This window comes from Zonotrichia leucophrys, unplaced genomic scaffold, assembly GCF_028769735.1.
Source record: "Zonotrichia leucophrys gambelii isolate GWCS_2022_RI unplaced genomic scaffold, RI_Zleu_2.0 Scaffold_213_85818, whole genome shotgun sequence".
NCBI lineage: Eukaryota > Metazoa > Chordata > Aves > Passeriformes > Passerellidae > Zonotrichia > Zonotrichia leucophrys.
The window spans coordinates 43-17,749 of record NW_026992418.1 but is presented as its reverse complement, the minus strand read 5'-3'; the positions used below and the strand labels follow the sequence as shown (position 1 = coordinate 17,749).

Sequence of the window (17,707 nt, the reverse complement as noted above, 5' to 3'; positions counted from 1 at the left end):
CCGTTATTGTGGGGGGCAGTGCAGGGGGGAAGAGAGAAAATGTGGGCTTCCCTCACCCATGGCTGGGTTTTTCCCTGGCATGCAGGGGTTGGGCCTTCCTCAAGACCCTGAAAGAGATGGGAGTTTTTACCTTTTTTCTTGCTTTCCCGTTTTTGCATCTGACCTCTTTTCAATAATGTGTTGTTTGTTTTTCCAGAGGAAGCGTTCCAGGTGGTCCAGTGTGGATGGGGAAGTGCTGGGGAGCAGCTGTGGCGTGGATGGGCCGTGCCCTTGGGGAAGGCTGAGGCCATGGTTTGGGAGCAGCTTTTCTTCCAGCCATGGGTGGTGTGAGGTGGGTCCCTGTGTTCTTGGCAGGGTGGGATCAGAGCTTTTGGGAGCTGGCAGCGAGCACAGGAGCATCCTGCTCTGGGCAGCTGCTGAGGGCTGGATGTGCCTGGCTGGCTGCAGGCTGGGCACATGTCCTGCCCTCCTGCTCTGTGCCAAAGGCAGCAGGGATGGGCAGCTCTGGGCACAGCTCTGGGCACAGCCAGCATGGCCTGGGCACCGCAGGCCTTGGCACAAGGGCACAGGAGCCCTCAGCTGACGGGCGGTTTCTGCTTTCTCTCCTTGCAGCCGGGCTCTGCGGGTGCTGAGGCTGCTCTGGGCTCTGCCAGGGCTCTGCTGGGCTCAGCCCTGGGCCCAGCTGGGCTGGCTCTGCCCTCACATTGCTCTGACAGCTTTGCATCAGTCGAGCCCGTTGTGAGCACAGCGCCTGAGCTTTCTGCTTTGGCAGGTGAGTGAGACTCTGCTGCAGGCCCAGAGATTGCAGCTGGGGACACACATCCAACTGGCAAGGACCCAAACTCTCCCCAGTCCCAGCTGAACGCCTGGATCTGCACAGGGTGTTTTGTCTGTCCCATTCTTCCTTCTTGATTGGCTGGAATTGTGCAATTGCACTTTCTTCCTCCTCCAGAAGTGCCACGAGTGGGCCAAAGCTGGCGAGTGGGCCGTGCTCCTGAGGCAGTGCAGTCTGGAGCTGGTGGATGGAGAATTGCCCTTCTGCGCTTCCACACCAGAGCAAAAAGCTGTCAGTGGGACTTTGTGACTCTAAGAAATCCCTGTAAGTTTCAATGGGAATGTGCAGCTCATTCGCAGGATGAGAAGGAAGGTCATCTTGTAAAAGATTTGGGCTTTGACAGAGTTTCCATTCCCAATCCTGCTTGGAGCTGGAAGGGCACAAAGCAATTTCTTCTTGCTTTGACCACAATTTCAAATACCAATGTTGGAAACAAAGCCCAAAATCTTTGAAGAGGCTTTTGAGGTCACAAAGATGGATCCATGCCATCAGCACATTTACAGTGTAAATAACTGAGTTCTCTTTTGAAAAAGATCATTTACCTCTTAATGCAAAGAATGTAACTTGGCATTTATGTTTTGTTTTTTTCATTAACTGTATGTTATGTTTTTTATCTAACACTTGGATTTTACTCTTATCTTTTACAATTTACCTATTTTTCCATTTTTCCTTTTTTTTCCTTTCAATAGAAAACATGTCCTATCAAAGGAATGTCCTTTGCTCCTGGTTCCGGTGTGGAGCAGCTCCCTTCCTGCTGGCTGAGCTGCTCAGGCAGAGCCCGGCAGCTCCTGGCCCTGCAGGGCTGAGGCTTTTCCCCGTTGCTGGGCACAGACTGATGGAGCAGCACTGCTGAACACGGGCACACAGAGGGACCAGCAGCAGCTGCCTTTGGCCACCTGAGGCTCCGAGGCCCAAACTCTGAGCAGCCAGGGCTGGAAGAGACTGGCAGGATCTGATCCCTGACTCTGGGCCAGGGCTGCACAAATGACCCCGCAGCAGCAGCAGCAGCAGCAGCAGCAGCAGCAGCAGCAGCAGATGGAGCTGACTTTGAGCACAGCCCCTGCCCCTCTTCCCTCCCGTGTGCAGCGGTGTCACAGCAGCCTGAGGCACCTGGGAGCCCCCAGTGCCAGCAGGGACTGGAGATGGCAGCCCTGGGCTCCTGGAGGCTGTGCAAGGAACGGAGCTGGGCACTCCCTGTCCATGGGGAGCTTCCAGATGGAAAAGGCTGCTGTGCCCAGGCAGCTCCAAGGGCACAGAAAGGAGGCTCTGGAGCACTGGATCTGTGCCAGTGCCACAGTCCTGGGCAGCAGCCAACGAGCCCTGGGGGAACAGAGGGCACAGCACGAGGGACAGAACCAGGCAAGGGCAGAGACTGGAGAGAGCCAGGCCTGGGAGCAGGAACAGCTGCTCCATTGCACTCTTGGAGAAAGCTCTTGGCTGGTTCAAAGCACTGAAAGGCGTGAAGGGCAGAGAGGAGGCCACAGCAAACAATGCTCGTGTTTGCACAGCCTCCCCTCTCCGTGTCCCAGAAGGAATTGCATGGACTGTGCTCTTCTCTCCGAGTCGTCTCATTCAGCATGAGCAGCTCAGCACCAGGAGATGAAGGAGGTGAAGCCTCAGGCCTCAGGAGCTGGGCAAGAGGAGACTTTCTGAGCAAAGTAATGGTGCTAATATAGACCCAGCTGAATGCAGTGGATAGAGTCATGGAATCACAGAATCCTTTCTGTTGGAAAAGCCCTCTGAGCTCACCCAGTGCAGCCGCTCACCCAGCAGTGCCAAGCCCAGCACTAAACCACGTCCCTGCAGTGCCAAGGCCTGGACACCAGCCCTGAGTGAGGCCTGGACAGCAGGCCCTGAGCCAAAGGTGGCCTCTGGATGAACCTTCCAAGCAAAGGTTATCTTTGTATCTGCTCCCTAATGAAATATGCATGGTCATTAGCACTGAGATAGATGTAGCCACTCCTTAGTGAAACATGTATTGACCTTTGTGTATTTAGAAGCCAGACAAGGCCATGAAATTTGACATCTGGCCTTGTTTGGGGCTGAAGGATCAAAGTCAGCTCCCTTTGGTTCCTCCTTGAGCCCTGGCCAGGCTTTGGGAGGGACCCAAGAGGAGGATGAAAGCAGATGTTGCCACACTAGCAGTGCTGTCAGTTTGTTCATTCAGCACTGTCAGAGCTGGGCCCTCTCCCAGCGGGGTTGGAGCCTCACCTGGGGCTGGAGGCACCTGCAGGAATTCCCAGTGCCCAGGAGTGGCTCTGCAGCCCTTGGCTGTGACAGCTTCCCCAGCTGCTGTGTGGGTCTGGGGGATGGTAAAGGCTGAGGGTAAATGCTGCTGGATCTTTGTTAATCACTGCTGCAATCTTTGGTGGGGATGGTTGGGTGCATTGCTGAGCTGCTCCTTTTGTGATTCTTTGCTGCTCTGAACTGCAGGAAATGACACTGATTCCTTCAGTTGGAGTCTGTGTCTTTGGTGCTGACCCTGCCCACTGGTAAAACAAAACTGGCACAGCCTGGCCAGATGCCAGCAAAATGTCACTTGTTCAGTGTCAATGTGAGGAATCAGTGCCATCAGAAATTCCCAGCTGGGAAGCTCTTCCCTGGAGTTCCCTGGCTCTGGAGTGGGCTGAGGTCGGAGCCCCGTGGGAGCAGTGGGGCAGTCGGGTAAAAGAAGCTGCACCCCTGGATGTCTTCAAATGCATCCAAAAATTGCATATGGAAAAGGAAAAGACCTTGTGGGTTTGGGCAGACAAAGATGAATTTGCTGAGAGTACATAGGAAACAGCACCTTCAGAAGGAACAATTATTGTTGGAATGCTCCCACACGGAGCAACAGAAGGTTTTAATCTTGAGCTCAGATGCACTTGTGCAAGTGAAATATCAATATAATAAATAAGTATATACATATTTATAGGATAATAAGACCTTCATGTTTATATTTATATATTTATATATATATATTTATATATCTACGTATCTATATCTATATTTCTATATCAATATGTACATGTAAAATAAGAATAATGTGAAATATTGACAATAATAATGTGAAATGCTGACAATACTAATTTGGTATCTTTGGCTGCTCAGGGATGTGACATGCAATACCCTACAGGACAGGATTGGCCAGGACCCTCATGTCAGTGGTCAACTTTGTGAGATTGTATACAATGGAAAAAGGAGAAAGAGATGAAATTGGTGATTTTTACAGGGTGTGCTGATACTGTGATGCAGAGTGCTTTGTCTGTTCCTGTGAAAAATACAGTGATTAAGCCTGCAGGGTTTTTCATGTACCAGACTATGCACAAGCTGCAGGATTGGCTGTGTGGGTGAAGGGGTCGTTAAAAGAACAGTTGGAAAAATGAGGAGATGGGAACCTTTGCCCATGGATAACCCATCTCCCAGATGTGCTCCATGCCCTTCACAATGGCCCACTGGGGAAATGGAACCCCCTGGCTGTGCACGGCTGCCCCCAATTTGCAAATCCAGCCATGGGCAGTGAGACTTGGGCTGCCTGGGAAATTGTTCTGGCTGTGATGGCCCCTGGCAGGGCCAGCCCAGAGGCTGCAGGGCTGGGCCTTCATGTGTTGGAATTCGTTAGGATAAATTCAAAGCAAATGAGAGCTATCAATCCTGAAACAGAAATTCAGATTCCTCCAGGACACTTTGCTTTGGGAACTGCTCCCTTGGAGCTTGGCCTTGCAAGGTGTTCCTGTCATGGCAGGAGGAATTGATGCAGAATATCCAGGGGAAATTACAGTAATTCTGTAAACAATAATGAACAAGATTGGATTATTCAACCCCATGACAATTATTGATATTGGAATTTTGAGAACGATTGTGAAAAAAGGAGATCCAGATCCAGTCACCAGCATTTGTGGAGACAAAAGAGTTTAGATCCAGCAGTCCTAATAATAAAGCCAGAGTATGGGTCCGGAGGCCAAAAGGCCCTCCCGAGGCAGCTGAAGGAGCAGCTCCTGGGAAAGACAACTCTGAGTCCTGAAACCTGGGCAGGGACAATGGGAATGTGTCCCTGCAGCCAAGGATTCTGTGTGAGAACAAGTAGATCTGACAGGATATTGTTTTACACATCCTGCCAGAGCAAATCTCCCTGTTTGCCCCAAGGGCCCCTTTGGAACATGCTCTGATCCACGGGGCTCCATGTGAAGGCTGCTGTGACACTGAGGGACTTGCACAGGAATTCCATCCAGGAGCCTGGGTGCCCCTCAGGGACTGGGACCCGGCCCCTTCCAGCCAGAGGGGAAAGGGCCCCCCAAGCCTTGTTAGCCACAGACAGCATGGTAAAGCTGAACAGCAAAGGGCCTGGGGGCATTATTCTGGAATTAAAAAGGTGCCAGCTCCATGGACAACAGAATTCTTGTTCCGAACTCGAATGAGATTGAGAAAAAAGAATGAGGAATGGTGTCACTAAAGTACTACTGGTGTCTGTAAGGTGTACCTTGATAGTCAGCCAGAATCTTTGTCTGCCACAAACACCTCCAGTGATTCACCAAGGAATTAGTCATCAAAATGTAATCATGGGTTATGATGGATTCCTGAGCTTCTTTTGTAATTCTTTGCTAATGATGATGTGCTTTCGTGAGCTTATCCTTTTGTAAATCTTTGCAGCTGTGCATGATATAAATGACACAATTCCTTCAGTTGGTGTCTGTGTCTTTGGTAGTGACCCTGCCCACTGGTGAAACAGGGCCCCCTCTTGCCTAAGTGTTCCCTGGGAAGGCAAAAGCCCTCCCTTCAAAATTCCCCTATTCCTCCTTGTTCCCCCCTTCATACCCTGAGCATGATGTGCTCTGGTCTGGGCTATGCCCGGGCTCAGTTGGGGTCCCCTGTCCTGGCTGTGTCCCCTGCCCAGCTCCCCCGCAGCCCCAGCCCCTCCCCAGCGTGGCTGACGAGGGGCAGGACAGGCCTTGGCTGTGCTGCAGCTCAGCAAGAACAAAACCATCTCTGCGTGCTCAGCCCTGTGCTCAGCACCCGGCCCAGCAGTGTCTCAGTGCCAGGGGCTGGGCCCTCAGTCCCTGCCAGGGGTTTCCATGGCAACTGCCAGGCCAGGTGACCCAGGTGTCCCCCCAGTGCCGGTTGCCATGGAAACAGTGCCCAGCCCTGCCCTTTCTGTCTGGCTGACCTGGCCTTTGGCCCTGGCAGTGCCGTTGGCTGCTGGTTCCTGGTGCCTGAGCGGCCAGCGCGGCACAGGGCAGGTGGCCATGGCACAGCCCCCAGCAAGGGATCCCCTCTGGCTCTGGGCACTGACACCAGCCCTGAGCAAGGGCCAGGGCAGCTTTCCATGGCCACCAACCATCACAACGGCTCCGAGCATTGGTTGCCATGGCACCAAACCAAGGACTGGGTCCCTGTGGCTGTTGCCATGGCACCTGGTGGCACCAACAAGTCTCCCTGCAATTGTACCTGAAACAGCCCTGGCACCGCGTTGTCCTGAGGGCTGCCATGGCAGCTGAGGGCAGCAGCAGCGGGTGCTCTGCAAGGGCCCTGGGGCAGACGGGAAGGAGCAGCAGAGCAGGGACTGATCCATCCCCAGTGCGCTGCACAGCCCAGGGCAGCGTCCCAGAGCGTCTTCATGGAGCTGCCAACAGCATCCCCCCTCTGCAGCCCTGGCCTCTCCCCCAGCTCACACAGGTGCCCCATCCTTGCAGGCACAGACACGGCAGCACTGGCTCAGCAGCCCCTGTTTGCATTGCACAGAGCAGAGGGAGCACCCCCATGCTGTTGGTGTGGGGACATGAACCTGAGGGAGCACAAATGCCATCAGCCCCTGGGGCCAGCAAGGGCTGGGGGACACCAGGGAAACCACTCAGCTTTGTCCTGGCCTCTGCACTCAGCCAGAAAGTTTGTTCCCATCAGCTGGGAGTTTCCTGTCCCACTGCAGATGCTGTTGGTAAGAGCCAGGGCTGCCTGGCAGCCACCCCCAGACTGCCCTGAGCATTTCCTTGGCTTCTCCTTTGCTTTCTTTCCTCTTTCCTGATCCAGATTTTTTCCTATTGCCCGCCTCTGTTTCGTGCCCTGCAAACAGCCCATCCCTGTTTGCCCTTTCCTCTCTTGCCCCACTCCCCATTGCAGTTCCTGACTTGGCACCATGGGAACGTCCCTTGGGCAGCAGGATCATCCTACAAGTGCTGCAGGAATTGTCTGCAGGCTCCTGCAGTGCCTGGTGCTGCTCCCTTGCCAGAGGCACCCCAGGCCAGAGGGGCACATCTGAGCTGCTGTGTTTGGCTCTGGGGCTCCCTGTTCTGGGCAGTGAGGAGGAGCTGCAGAGGCTCTGCAGGACTGACAGGATGGGCTTTGGGGCTGGCAGGAGAAGCTGAGGGGCCTGGGCTGCTGGAGCTTCTGTAAATGAGGCCCAGGGCTCATCCTGCAACTGCTCCAAGGGTGGTTTCAGAGAATCGCAGAATCAGTGACGTTGAAAAAGACTTTGGAAATCATTAGGTCCAACCTGTGCCCTTACATCACCTTGTCTCCCCTGAGCCTCCTCTTCTCCAGGATAATTAATCCCAGCTCCCTCAGCTGCTCCTCACAGCTCTTGTGCTCCAGACCTCTCCCCAGCCTTGTTGCCCTTCTCTGGAAACTCTCCAGCCCTTCCATGCCTTCCTAATTAGGGGGTGTTAGAACTGGACACAGCACTTGAGGTGCTTCCCAAGCAGTGCTGAGTACAGGGGAAGAATCCCTGCCCTGCTCCTGCTGGCCACACCATTCCTGATCCAGACCAGGAGCCATTGGCCTTCTTGCCCACCTGGGCACACTGCTGGCTCATGTCCAGCCTGCTGTCCATCAGTCCCTGCAGGTCCCTTTCTGCCTGGCTGCTCTCCAGCCACTCTGTGCCCAGCCTGTAGCGCTGCAGGGGTTGTTGTGGCCAAAGTGCAGGACCCAGCACTTGGACTTGTTAAACCTCAGCTTGTTGGATTTGGGCCCTGGATCCAGCCTGTCCAGGGCCCTCTGCAGAGCCCTCCTACCTCCAGCAGATCAACACTCCCAGACAATTTGGTGTCACCACGGTTCCATGAGGCCCCTGAGTGTCACAATGGTCTCCATGATTCCATGAGGCCTCCCAGTGTCACAACGTTCCTTTGGTTCCATGGGATCCCTTGATGTCACAAAGTCCCTTGGATCCTTGGGCCCCACAGTGTCACAATGGATTCTTGGTCCCCCAAGGCCATGTAGTGTTAGAATGGATCCTTGGTTCCGTGAGGTCTGGCAGTGCAGCAATGCTCTCCACAGTTCCACAGTGTCACAATGGCCTCTTGCTCCCAAGGGCCACCACAGTGTCAAACATGTTTCCTTCATTCCAGGAGTCCCTGAGGAGCACCACTGGCCCCTTGGTTCCATGGGGCCCTGCAGTGTCACAATGGCCCCATCATGACACCAGGTCCTGCTCTGTCACAATGCTCTGCATGGTTCCACAAGGCCCTGCAGGGTCACAGTGGCCTCTTGGTTCCATGAGGCCTCAGAGTGCCACAATGAATTCCTTGGTGTGGCAGTGTCACAATGGAGCCCTGGTGACACAAGATCCTTCAGTGTCACCAGAGACCCTTGGTTCTATGGGGCACCACAGTGTCATAACTGTTCCCTCAGTTCCCAGAGTCCTTGCAATGCAGCAATGCCTTCTTGATTCCATTGTCCCCAGGCTCTTCCAAGGTCTCCTTTGTTCCGCAATGTCACGATGGCCCCTTGGTTCCAAAAGGCCCTGCAGTTTCACACTGGCCTCTGTTGTTCCACCAGGACTGAGACTGTCACCATGGACTGACTCCTTGCTTCCATTCAGCCCCACAGTGTCACAATGGCCTCTTGGCTCTGTGCTGCCATGCCGTACACAGTGTCACCATGGTCCTCTCTGTGCCACCAGGCCCCGCAGTGTCACAATGACCCCTTGCTTCCCCAGGGCCCTGCAGTGTCACAATCATCAGAGAATGAACCAGGCTGCAAAAGACCTTGGAGAGCATCAAGTCCAAACTGGGACCCAACACCACCTTGTCACCCAGGCCATGGCATTTAGTGTCACATCCACTCTTTCCTTAAACACTTCCAGGGATGGTGATTCACCCACCTCCCTGAGTAGCACATTCCAATGCCCAGTTGTATGGAGAATATTTCCTAATGTTCAGCCTAAATGTTTCCTGGTGCAGCTGAAGGCTGTGTCCTCTTGTCCTGTCACTGTTCCCTGGGAGAAAAGCCTGACCCCCACTTGGCTGCACCCTTCTGCCAGAGAGTTGTGGAGAATGATGAGGTCTCCCCTGAGTCTTCTCTACTTCAGGATAAACAACCCCAACTCCCTCAGCTGCTCCTCACTGGACTTGTGTTTCAGATTCCTCACCAGCCTTGTTGCCTTTCTCTGGACAAGCTCCAGCCCCTCCGTGTCCTTTCTAAAGTGGCGGGCCCAAAACTGGACACAGGTCTCCAGGTGCTGCCCAAACAGTGCTGAGCACAGGGGAAGAATCACTTCCCTGGTCCTGCTGGCCACACCATCCCTGATCCATAGGAGTGCAAGGGGTTGGATGAGAGAAATGGTGGGGAGGGGGTGGGGAGAAAGTGTCAGCCATGAAGGGTCTTGATCTTCATATCTGTTCAGACTGCATTAAAAGGTGCTGGGGGTCAATATCAATTGGACATTGCTGATCCTAAACCATAAACAGGAAAAGAAAACAGGAAAAACCAGTTCTCTCTACTTTTTTTCAGTATAGCAAATTCACTTTGAGTACACTTTGGAAATTTGTCTAATTAACCAGAGAAAATTAAAAATTCAGATAATTCGTTGGGGCTTTTCTTTTTTTTTGGGTGTTTTGAACAAATGTTTACGAGCCTTTTCCAGAGAATTCCTGAACTGAAATGCTCAAGAAAGAAAAGGTCGCTGGAGTAATAAAAGTCATCAGCAAGCTCCAAGTGGCTGAGGATCCATCCCCATCAGAGCAGCAATATATAGAAATGGGCACAGCTTTGAGGCTGCCCCAGCTTTGGCATGGGCCCTGGGCTGGAGCAGGAGCAGCTTTTGAGGGCCCCAAGTCCGGGGCTGTTGTGCTGTGAGACAGAGTAGAGATCCATTCTGAATTAGGTGAAGTGTCTAGAAGAGGAGAAAAGTCTGTGAGGCCAAACATGAAGGAAAAACTCGCATGCCGAGACAGCAAGGAGACAGAGAAAGAAAAACAGAAAAGACCAGGGAGGTCAATTTGCCCCCGACCTAGGAAGATAAAGAAGAACTGGCGATAAATGTCACGCGGAATGAATATGTATGAACCTATTGTGAAACTGTATGCATATGCATTTGGAAGGGGGATAAAAGGAGACCTGAGATCTTCAGGGGGTACGCATGCCTTTTGAGGAGAATTTTCTCTGCATGCGTCCGGCGCCGTAAATACACATACCGAGCTTTACAGCTTTTATAAAATTGTGAGGTTTCTTCTTTTCTCCGCAAAACAGCTGCCCTGGGCAGATAGGATGGCAGCAGGGGCTGCAGAGCTCTCAGCACCTCAGCCCGAGGGCAGTAGGGCAGCCAGGGAGCCTCCTTTGGCTTTGGCCAAGCACCTTCCCCCATGGCTGTGGCTGAGTCCTGTGGCAGCTGCAGCTGCTGCTGTGCCCTTGCCAGGGGCTGAGGCCGTGGGGCAGTGGCCAGAGCAGCCTGGCCTGAGCAGAGCTGTGGGGCCAGAGCCGGCTGGGCTGGGCTGGGGAGAGGCCCTTGGTGCTGCCCAGAGCTCAGGGCAGCTGGCAGAGCTTGCAGGGAGCTGGGCTGGGCTCAGAGAGCCTGGCCCAGAAACCATCAGTGTCCATTTCGGCCTGGCGGGGCGTGCAGGGGCAGGACTCAGGCCAGGCCTTGTGGGGCAGGGCCAGCGCCTGTGCAAGGCATTGCAAACAGGCAAGTGGCCCAGAGAGGAGGCTGCTCTGTGCCCTTGGTGGCATGAACAGGGCAGGGGGGGGGCCCAGGACATTTGCCAGTGCCAGCCTCCGTGCCCAGCCTTTGGCAGCCCTGGCTGCTGAGCCCAGCTTTGGCCTGGGCTGAGTTTGGCTGTGGCCCAGCTCCATCCTCCTGTGGGGCTCAGGGCCATTTCCCGGCCATGGCCAGCCCTGGCTGCCTCTCTGCTGGCCTAGAGGCTGGCAGAGCCCAGGGCAGAGCTGGCTGTGCGACCCCACAGGTGCCACGGGCTCTGCAGGAGCTGGCAGAGGCTGCCCAGCAGGGAGGCCATGGGGCACAGAGCCCCAAGGCTGCTGTGGGCACCACGGCACAGGGGCCGTTCCCAGCCGCAATGCTCCTGGCCTGGGCTGGGCCTGCACAGGGGCTGGGCCACCATGGCTGGGCCAGCACAGGGCCACAAAGGGGCCACGCAGCCGCTGCCGGGGCTGACAGCAAGGCCAGGCACACACAAGCAATTGCTGAGCATGGCCTGTGCTGGCCAGGCCTGACTGTGCCAAAGGCAGAGCTCAGCTGCCCTTGGGGGCTGCAGGAACAGTCCAGAGCCCAAAGAGCCTCCATGGCTGTGCTGGAGACCAAGGCTGCAGGAGGGAAATGCAGGGCTGCTGCGGGATGGGGAGGGCATTGAATTCCAGCACACACCTCAGCTCTCTGATGATCCCAGCACCATGCTGGGCCCTGTTTCAGACTGGAGCAGAGCAGATGTTGATGGGACAGGAGCCCTGCAGAGCTGTCAGGGACCTGCAGCTTACAAGGTGCTCTGTTCTCCCTCAGGTGCTCTCTGAGAGATCCAATCCCTGCTGGGCACCTCAGGGCACAAGTGGCACTGCCTGTTCATGGGCACACAGATGATGCCTGCCTGAAAAGGGGCACAGGTGTTAATCCTGTTAGTTTCATATTGAAGCAATCTTTATTATCTGGTCATTTGAGTACTTTTAAAAATGGCAAGTTTTTCACCAGGAACGGATTTTCTGGAGTGTACATGATGCAGGAGGAAAAATGTCTTGCCTTTGGGTACCAGTATTTTTTTATACTTCTTTCTAGGGTTGTTTGAAGCCATGTAAGACTCTTTCCTGACAGTGGATTATTCATGCTGATTTCCTCTTCAGATGTCTTGCATCAGTGCCTTCAATATGTTCATGCTTGAGTGGTGCATATCGAGTCAAATTATCAATATCACTCTTTTGTGTTTCAGATTTACAGCTCCTGTCTTTTTAAATGTTCCTGTAGAATCCTGGGATGGTGGACTGTCATGGCTGTCACATAGGAGAGCTGGATGCTGTGTGTTCTGTTCAATGTTCCAGTGTTTTGTTGCAGAACCTTCTGTGCCTCTGAGTGTCAAGTCTGGCAAGGAAACTGCTGAGTTTGTTCCACTGCAGGGGCACTTGGACCTTGGCTCTGCACAGGGGAGCTCTTCATCCCCGTTCTCTCTTTTCCCCCCTCTGGGCATGGAGGGAGCTCATGACCGCAGCGTGTGACTCGTGTGTGTAAAGAGCAAATCTGGGCAGAATCAGGGCAGGAAGGCTTTGGGGGGACCTTGGGATTTGTGCTGGACACAGAAGGTGTTTTCCATTGCTCTGAGACTGTCTGCTGTGGAAAGAGGATTTAGTATCCAGCAGAGAAATGACTTTGGCATTTGATGGAGCTGTGCCTTCCCTTAGCTGACAAGAAATGAACATCCCTCTGTGTCTTGGGCAGCTCCTTCTCCAAGGAAAGCAGGTGGGAGTTGGAGCCAAGGAGCTGAAAGCTGCAGGTGCAGCCTGGGCTGGAGGGAGCTCAGATTTGCACAAGGCTGCTCTGAGTGCCAGGGCTTGGGCGGGGGAAATGGTGGGGTGGGGGTAGGGACAGAGTCTGATTGATTGCCAGCCATGAAGGGTCTTGATTTTCATATCTATTCCATTCCATATCTGCATGAGGAGGTACCTGAATTCAGTCAATTGGGGACTGCACATATCAATAAATTAACAGGAAATAAAAGCTAAACAGGATCTAAAAAATCTCTTCTTGCTGTCTTTTTAAATATCATGTATTCACTTTGAATACACTACTGAGATCTACCTAACCACAAATGATTTGAAAATTAAAATCAAATTGTTCCCAGAGGCTTGGCTTGTTCAGGTGTTCTCAATGTTAATGAGCCCTGGGACACTGAATTCCTGCACTGAAGAGCTGAAGGCTGAACAAGCCTCTGGAGCAGGAAAATTCAGCAGCAGCCTCCAAGGTGCTGAGGATGTCAGCAGCCCCCAGTGAGGCCATCCCTGCCCAGAGACCGTGGGGGAATGGGCAGACAAGGAGAGCGTCCCTGGGGCTGGGGCAGCACAACTCAGAGGCACCAGCGGCTGCAGCTGGGCAATGGAGTGTGGAATGTGGCTGGGAAAGCCCTACCTGGGCTGGGCCAAGCAGGACAGACAAGCCCTGACTCCCATACCCCAAACAACTCTCTCAAGGAGACATTTAAAAGGAATTGCAATTGTTTGTGTCCTCTGGTTGAGCTCACTGGAGAAATACCAGCAAGAGATTCTCAGGAGCTCCAAACAACCAAACAGCCTTTACTGTCAACTTTAGAAAATCAGAGAAACTTTGGCAAATGGTTTATCACAACATTGTAGTGGTTTTGCTTTGTTAATGTAAGATTTTTTCCAATCTTAAGATCTCTTAATTAATGTATTGATGAGTGTGGTTGGTTTTAGTGTCAGTAATTATTTATGTATTTATTTTGTTGTGAGATAGGATTATGAGAAAGGTAAAGTAGGCTTAAAGTTTTAAAAGGGTATAAAGAAAATTTTAGTAAAAGCAAATGAAAAAAAGGTAGTAAGAATTAAATTCTTTAGAACAATTTTTTTGTTTACAACTTTTTTTCTTTAACCTGACAATGTAAAGAAACTAAACTAAAAATTTCTAGTAGTTTACTCTTTCTAGAATTGTCTTTTTTTAAGTTTTAGGGAGAGAAGTTTTTCTTGTTAAGTTTATGGAGTTTTTTTACAGGAGGAAAAATATTTTTTTGTGACTCTTAATTTTGCCATGGATAACAGTTGTCTGGGGAACTTTGTTATTGTGAAATTCTTTTATTGCTACAGGCTTTTTTACAGCTTATTGATGGGTCATGTCAACTTCTGAGGTATTGTTTTAAAGGTGAGTTGTTTAAAGGTAAATGTTTTTATTATCTACTTTTTAAAATATTTTTGTCTCTGGAAATAGAGATCTTCTCTTGTGGGTACTGGATTACTTTTTTTTCTGCCTGAACTTTTATTTAAATTGCAGTTACTTTATAATTTATTTTAATATGTAGGTTTTTCTTTGATATTATTTTGAATATTTAAACTTTTTTATAGTTTTATGTGCTATAAAGAAAAGAGGTTTTTCTTTATAGATTATAAGAGGATTTTAGTTTCAAGATTAAGGTATTTTTTTCTTCTTTTTTATTGGGTATTTATTTCTTCCTTTCTGACTTTGATAGCTTTATGGGGTTTTTTTAATGTTTCTATTTTGTTTTTTCTTTTACTTGAGGGATGATTGAAGTATTGAAAGGGTTAACATCTGACCCGCCAGTAATTTGTGGTGGAAGTTGTGGTTGGGTTGTGTTAGGATTGGCTTTATGGTTGGTTTTTGAGTTTTGTGTTTAGTTGTAGGGTTATTTTGTATGAGTTGTAGGATGTAGAAGTTTTTGGTTTTAGTTGTGTTGGGGGGAGGGGACATGGTGGTAAGATTTTAATAGCTGTGGCTGGCTTTGTTCTGGTCGGGGTTTTGTAGCCTCTTCTGTTTCCAGTCCCAGCTCTCCCAGTCCCTTCACCCTTCTTGACTCGAGCCCTGAACCTCTTCCAGCTCTGCAGTCTTCATGTCCCCTTTTCTTGGCTCTGGACCCCCTGGATCCCAAACTCTCACTTTCAGCCCCAGCTCCCCAAATCTCCGTGTCCCCCCTTTCCCTCCTACGTACCTGGAAGTGGCGCTGTTCAGCCCAGCCCGGGGTCCCCAGTCCTTGATGTGGGGTGTGGATGGGACCCCCTGGGAGTCCATCTGGGCGCAGCGGAGGCCGGATGGAGCCCGAACAGGGAGCTGGGGGAGCGAGCTGAGCTGGGATGGGATTGGGATGGCACAGAAAGGCTGGGATATTGGGTGGGAGGCAGCTGAGCTGGGATATTGGGAGGCAGGGCTGGGATATTGGGATAGCCAGGGCTGGGATATTGGGGCTGATATTGGATGGCAGGGCTGGGATATTGGGATAGCCAGGGCTGGGATATTGGGATAGCCAAAGCTGGGATATTGGGATAACCAGCCCTGGCTCAAGGACAGGACCCGGCCCGTGGCTGACAGTTCCCTGGAGACGGGGCTGGTACAACCAGAGTGGGGGGAGTGGGAGGAGCTGGGGCTGGACTGGGATCTGTGGAAATGGAGGACTCTGAGGGGCTGGGATGGGATCTCTGCGGATAGGGGGGGAACTGTGAGGCTGGGATGGGAATCCAAGGGGCACCCTGGGGCTGGGACAAAACTCCATGGATCTGTTCTATCCTCCTTCCCAGGTCTCCACATGCTGCAAGTGGTTTCCAGCTGTGACCTCCTGTCCAATGGAGCATCCATGGATGCCACCAGTATGGCTACAAGGGCTGGGATTTCATCTCCTTCCAGCTGGGATCCAGGAGCTTTGCAGTGTCCGATGGTGCCACCTGGATCAGACAGAGGTGCTGGGAATCCAAAGGGATCATGGTGGAGCAGACGAAGCATTACCTGGGACACACCTGGGTGGAAATACATCAGATGGGGTTGGGTGGCTCTGGAGCACAAAGGTGGGTGTGGGAGCAGAAGGGAAATTCCTATGGGAATGGGGGGATTCAGGAATGGGGGACTTGGGAATGCAGGAATTACCATGGAATTTCCATGGCCAGATCTCACTCTCATTCCAGTCAGGTAAGAATTCCATGGATGGATCTTCCCCCTAACCCACTGCCACTGGAATTCCATGGGGAAATTATTTGAATGGATGACCAATGCAATGCCAGCAGTGCAATGAGAAATAATCCCTGCTGGGATTCCATGGGACATCAATCCAAATCCTTTGCCCAGACTGGCTCTGCTGTGCCCGTGGCAGCACCAGGGGAGTGCCCTGTCCCTGCTTTGAGCCCAGCACGAACCTTTCCTTGGCTGTTCTGTCCCTGCCCGGGGCAGGAGGGCACTGCCGGGGTGGCTTTGGTGGCCCCGGGCACCCGGCCCGGCTGCAGCCACTGCAGGGGCTCCTGGGGAATGTTCCTGAGCAAAGCTCAAAGCAAACAACAGTTCCTGGAGGGGATTCTGCCCCTGGGCCTGTGCTGGGTGCCCAATGGCAACAGCCCAAAGTGCTGGAGCTCAGTGTCCCTCGGCCAGGCCATGTTCCCTGTCTGTGCCCTGTCCCTCGGCTGTCCCCTGTCCCTCAGCTGTCCCCTGTCCTTCGGCTGTCCCTGTCCCCGTCCCTCAGCTGTCCCCGTCCATGTCCCCTGTCCCTCAGCTCTGTGGGCCAGGGGTGGCAGCAGGACCCAGGGCAGCCCTGGGGGGAGAGCAACCCTGAGCCCCAGCTGAGCCAGTTGCCCCAGTTCCCCCCAGGTCACTCCCAGCATGGGCCCTGTGTCTCCCGGTCACCCCCAGGATGCTCCCAGTCACTTCCAGTTGCACTCAATATGATCCCAGTACCATCACAGTCACACCCAGTATGATCCCAGCATGATCCCAGCATGGTCCCAGGTGTTCCCAGTCACCCCTACTATAGTTCCAGGCACTCCCAGTATGTTTCTAGTCCCTCCCAGTATGATTCCAGTATGAACCCGGTCACTCTCAGTATGGTGCTGTGGAGAGTTTTGTCAAAGAGTGGCTTGAGGAGAGGGGACACAGCTGAATTAATTTGGGAAAGATGTCCTAACTAGGGCAGAGACAGGCAGAGGCCTCTTTTGTTTCTGTAGCAGGATAGAGAATGGAAAAGTACAAGACCATAGTTAGTTTCAAATCTTGCAGGTGTGAGATAATGTGTCCTTGATTCTCTCAAAACATGATAAAGAAATGGACAGTGAGGCAGGAGAGATAGAGAACGTAGTCTCAAAGGAATGTGGATGAGTTAATGCTATAGTTTAACCAATAGATTGCTTGGCTTACAGAATATTCATAAGCTTATTATTTGCTGTATAAGTGTTTGATACTTTTTCAATAAAGCGGGCCATGATGAACCAGCTGGTGTCCTGGTCTCCTTCCTATGACACAGCACTTTAGGGATGCTGCTGGATGGGAGGGGGGTCAGTGGTGGATATCCCACTCCTCATTGTGCAGGATGGGGAGGAGCTTCTCCCAAGGAGGAGCATGTGTCTCCAGCTCCCAGTTCCTCCCCAAGCTGGAGCAGTGCAGTGCTCTGAAACAGCGTAACTTTTGCTTGCAGGTCAGGCTGTTCCTGCAGGGTCACACATGCGGCTGAACCTGCAGACAGAAGAGAGAGAAGCCAAGCTCCAAGACAAAGAAAATGGGAAAAGTGACACAAGAGAAGAGAGAAGAAGGAAAAGGTACAGACATACAAGGCATTGGGTTATGTGGGCTGTGGGATTCATGCCTTTTGTTAGAGGCCAGGTTCCCTGGTGCACAAAATTCCTGCCTCTTCCTGAGATTTCATTGCTGGGTGCGGAGCTCAGCAGTGCTGAAAGCAGAGGCCTGTCCTTTGTGTTCCCTTTGAGATGGCAGTGGAAGTGTCCTGAGTGCACATTCAGAGGCACTTTAATGGCTTCTCATGCCACGACACCAAAACTGCTTCCACAGAGTTGGTGCAGTTCTCGCAAAGTCTTTGGGTTGTCCTTGATTTGCAGTGTTTGGGGTGTGATGATTCTCTCTGTGGTCTTTAGACCGAGGTACTTCCAGGGCGCTGTCTTTTGGAATTTATCTGCTGCAATCTCAAAACCTTACTCCTGTACTGCCATGATGACATCTTGTACTGCAACATC

The 17,707-nt window shown here is 52.2% G+C and overlaps 1 long non-coding RNA gene across 1 annotated transcript; it reads left to right on the top strand.

Moving 5' to 3' along the window:
* Positions 1–13,099: 13,099 nt before the first annotated feature.
* On the top strand, positions 13,100–17,288 carry LOC135461184 (uncharacterized). Its single transcript, XR_010443344.1, has 4 exons — positions 13,100–13,390; positions 13,841–13,895; positions 15,281–15,439; positions 17,155–17,288. It is a non-coding gene; the product is annotated as an uncharacterized LOC135461184 (long non-coding RNA).
* The last annotated feature ends 419 nt before the right edge of the window (positions 17,289–17,707 follow it).